Consider the following 4723-nt stretch of genomic DNA (forward strand, 5'->3'; position numbering starts at 1 on the left):
CCATCCATCCATCCATCCATCCATCCACTCATCCATCCATCCATCCATCCATCCATCCATCCATCCATCCATCCACTCATCCATCCATCCATCCACTCATCCATCCATTTATCCACCCATCCATCCATCCATCCATCCACCCATCCATCCATCCATCCATCCATCCATCCATCCATCCATCCATCCATCCATCCATCCATCCATTTATGCATCCACCCATCCATCCACCCATCCATCCACTCAGATGAAACAGTCAGGGAAAGTGAGGCCACTCACCTTGTTTGGAGTGTGTCATGAGGCGAGGACAGACAGGCTGGCCTTGAATAAACCTGGCCATGGCTCAAAAAATGAAATTTCTGGGCCTTTGGTCAATCCTGATCCAGCCTGAACTTAGGAGAATTCCATGTACACTTTGCAGCCTGTGCACCCGGGCTCATAATTGGCTTTTCCTACCACTTACTGACCAGCAAGAGTGCTGCCGTAACTGCTCCAGGATTGCTGTGCTGGCTTCCAACGCCTCTGAGAGCTCATCTCTGCCTCAGCGCAGGCAGAAATGTGCTGGAGACATATACTGTGAAGCCGAACCTGCTAGAAAGCCTGGGTTATGATTCTTCTCCTTCACAGACCACAGACGGGAAGGGCTTCCTTCAGAAAATAATGTCACAAGTAAACCCAGGCTCTCTAACTAAGAGCCGCACCTCTTGCCTTTGGCAGTAGAGCAAGGCCTTTGGGAGCTTGAAAAAACTACCTCTTCACTCCATACCATAATAACCCACAGGTGTCCCTACAGCATTTGCCAAAGGGGCAGGACTTAGGAGAGGCAAGACGTCTACTCCTGACCCCTCAGGTGTGCCTCTCCTTGCAGCAGATGCTCCAGCCTTATCTCACGTTCTCTCACCTAATTCATCCAAGTGACTGCAAGCAGTCTTGCAGGAGAAAGAAGGGCAGTGTTTATGTCCTGGGATCTACACCCAGAAGCTCGCAGTCAACTCTTGCTGGCGGTAAAGTTGCAATCTTACCTTAGGGTTAACATGTAAAGGAGAATCTGAGCCGCCTTAATTTCTTGTAGGGTTATCTGCAGTGTTTCCAGAGTGAGTGGGCCTTCTGTCTCTGGCCGGTTTGGAAAGGGAACCTGCTTTCTTGCTTTACCACTTTGGTGCAAAAATAAAAAGAATAAAATTCAAAAGCATTCTGAAGAGAAAAAAAAAAGACCTTAAATTACATTGACTGGCCTTAAAAATCTTCAAAAGTTAACAGCATCTAAAAGTGGTCTCAGAACAACAGAGGGGTCTGAAGACCTGGGACTGTCTTGGTGAGTCCTTGGAAAGGCCAGGGAGACATAGTAAGGCCCTATCTCAAAACAACAGCGGCAAAAAAATAAGTTGAGGTTGATGATATTTATTCTCTTCCTTATATTGAGCGTAAGATCAGTTTTTGTTTCCTAAAATAAATTTTTAAGGTTTTTGGACGGTGTATAGCCCAGGCTGTCCTGGAACTGACTCTATAGACCAGGCTGGCCTCAAACTCAGACATCCACCTGCCTCTCAATAATCCCATCTTCCATCCTCCACTCACCACTGAAACTCACCCTGCTAAGCCAACACCATTAGCCCTAGAACCCAGAGCCAAGTAAAGCCAAACTCAGGAAAGGAGAAGCAGGCCAAAAGCCCCTTGCAGGGAGAGAGCTTTTCTTCCTTGTACTTCCTGCCCCGGCCACCTGTAAGGAGGCAAGTCAGTCATCTCTATGAGGAAACAGAGCACACTCTGCCCACTGCTGTCTCTACTTGACCTTAGAATGGCACACTGCCACACCCAGCATGGACAGTGAGCTCCACATCTGAAAAACAAAGTGGCCCTCTGTCTCTGGAAGGATGGGGTACCATAAGATACCCTGGGAAGCAGACCAAAGGCTCAGGTGCCTGATCCCCTGCCCTTCCCCTTGCCATCCCAGGGGGTCCCAGCCATTCCTGCCTCTCTGCTATCTGCTTTCTGTACTCTATGATTCTGAGATTGGACCAAACTCTCAGGCCAGTCACAATTAGCTGTGTGGCTTCTGGGACGCAGAAAGCCACAGGAATCCTTGCCCATGCGAGCTACAGTGCCTCTGCCTCCTGTTGTCACTGTCGCTTGTTGTCCACAGCCCCGTTTCTCTACAGGTCCCTGCCAACTTCCCACAGCAAAATTTGAGCTCCATCGTGTAACAACTACTTCATCACGACGGAAGCCAGAGGGCTCTCATGACCTTGCATCTTCTATCACACAGACACTTGGAACTATTTCTCCTTACTAAATATCCTGCTAAAGCATAGTTGTACACCCACCCGGACAGTTACTGCACCCCAGCAAACCACTCCGGATCAGTCATTTACCTGGTCACATCTCCCTGTACCTCATGATGTTGGTGCACATTGAAGGATCCTCCTGGTTCTGGGCCGGGTGCTGTCACGAAAGCTTTGCCACTAACATGCTTAGTTGTGCATAACAGATTTACCAGGGCTACCCCTCAGTCTCTGGCATATGCTGCCGTTCTCAGGGCCACCGTCTCAGCATTTCACCATCAGTGCCGTAAAAGCGAGGTCTGGGAAAGCCCCAAACCTCCTGTGGTGGTGATTGAATAAGAATGGCCCCTGTCGGCTTATATGCTTGAATGCTTAGTCATCAGAAGCATGAGGAGGTGTGGCCTTGTTGGATTTGGTGTGGCCTTATTGGAGGAATATGCCACTTTAGGCCCAGTGTCTGTCTCTATTCCTGCTGCCGGCAGATTCAGATGTAGAATCCGCAGCTCCTTCTCCAGTACCAGGTCTGCTTGCTTGCTACCATGCTTCCCGCCATGATGAAACCTCTGAAGCTGTCACACTGGCTGTCCACCTTCTGTCCAGCTTATCTCCACCCTTCACTGGCTTGGCTCCCACTGACAGTAATGAAGATGGGGCACCCAGTCCCAAAGGGCGAATGGGACCAGAGGAATCTCAGAAGCACAGAGGCTGCACAGTAGCAGTGGAGGAGGGAGAGACACCCCACAGGTGAGAAGCCAGCACTGGCTTCTACTGGCCAACACAAGTTTCTCTGTTCAGCACTCAGGTCTTTGCTGACGTGGCTAGCAGAGGGCTCAAGTAGAGACCTTTGTCTCCCCTGGCCTCTCTATTGCTTGGGGCCTGGTGCTTCCTTTGTCGGGTGAGCCAAAGCACATGCCACGCCCAGGAGCCGAGTGCTGCTCCTTCTGTCCCCCAAACTTCTTCCCGTGTTGCCTTGACTCCCTAAGCTCTCATTCCTTCACCCTCTCACTCAGGTGCTGTTATGTGCCTGATTCTGGGTACAAAGATGAATCTATGGGGGGGGGGGACACATAATAAAGTATCATAAACCAGGCCAGATGGAGCTGGCTTTTAATTCTAGCACTCAGAGGCATTATATCTCTGAGTTCAAGGTCAGCCAGGTCCAGGTCAGCTAAAGCTAAATAGTGAGACTTGGTCTTTTTTTTTTTTTTTTTTTCGAGACAGGGTTTCTTCGTAGCTTTTGGTGCCTGTCCTGGAACTAGCTCTTGTAGACCAGGCTGGCCTCGAACTCACAGAGATCCGCCTGCCTCTGCCTCCCGAGTGCTGGGATTAAAGGCGTGCGCCACCACTGCCCGGCATTAAAACAAAACAACAACAAAGCAATAAAACAACATGGCTCGCAAAAACCAAAACAGTCTGTTCTGGAGAAGCTCTGTGTGTCTACATGCTGCGTTTCCTAGGACACAAGTCCTGCGGGATGCAGGGTCCACTGGCTCCAGAATGACGTCATCTTAATCACTTCTGCAAGGACTCTCTATACAGGAAGTTGCACTATGAGGCACATGATTCAACATATAACAAGGTATCAGCCTTCTGCCCTCGGCCCCTCCTCCTCCTCAGTGACCATGGTTGTATCTTCAGAGGTAGGTGGCTTCTCTAGATGTCCACAGCCTGGGTGGGAGGCAAGCTGGCAAGCAAGCTCCCCTGCAGTACTGTGTGCCTTGTCTACAGTCTCCAGCCCTGAGAGGAACATAACAGACCCACCATGGAAGGCTCCAGAAAGTCAGGCATTCCAACTGCTCCCAACTTCCTATGCTTCCCACCTCCAGGTACCTGAGCTCAAGTTGTGTAAAACACCTTCTTCCCCAAGTTAGCCTTTCTCCCCACTCCTTCAAAACCTGAAACAAAGTTTAGATTACAGTAATGTTTGGAACATAAGCTGGTTGGGGCAGAGCAGGGTGTCCTAAGGTCCTAGTCAGACATCCTGTCTTTCCTTATATCATCATAAAGGGCTGTAACTCACCCCCCCCACACCTTTGCCCTCAGGCCTTTCTGTGGAAGGTGGGGGTCCACCTTAACCGTGCTGTTCCCAGCACTGTCCATCCATCCTCACTCTTGCCCAGGGACTCCTTAGGGCAGCCCCTAGGAAAACAAGTATTCCCCTTGCTCCGTGCCACATAGCACGCTGCAAGTCTCTGCTGCAAACACTTCTTGTTTTTCAATTGTGATCTTCTTACTCTTTTGTTTCCTTCTTTGAGAGAGAGGCTCACTGCGAAGCCCAGGCTGACCTCAAACTCTCAGCAATCCTCCTGCTTCAACCTCGCAAAGTGTTGTGATATAGGTTACCATGCCTGGCTTTCTTCTAAACTTAAACACATTTTAAAATCAAATTTTATTTAGTGTGTGAGCACACATGCATTTCCATGTCAATATTTATTTGGATATAT

General features: G+C 49.5%; 1 protein-coding gene across 2 annotated transcripts in view; it reads left to right on the top strand.

The window, feature by feature from the left end:
* Positions 1–2180, top strand: part of Kiaa0895 (KIAA0895 ortholog) — a 53890-nt gene extending 51710 nt beyond the window's left edge. For both annotated transcript variants that reach the window (XM_005346950.3, XM_013346268.2), the window contains one exon: positions 2157–2180. The gene's annotated coding sequence lies outside the window, so the exon portion shown is untranslated. The remainder of the gene's footprint in view (positions 1–2156) is intronic.
* The last annotated feature ends 2543 nt before the right edge of the window (positions 2181–4723 follow it).

Source organism: Microtus ochrogaster, chromosome 5 (genome assembly GCF_000317375.1).
Source record: "Microtus ochrogaster isolate Prairie Vole_2 chromosome 5, MicOch1.0, whole genome shotgun sequence".
Lineage (NCBI taxonomy): Eukaryota > Metazoa > Chordata > Mammalia > Rodentia > Cricetidae > Microtus > Microtus ochrogaster.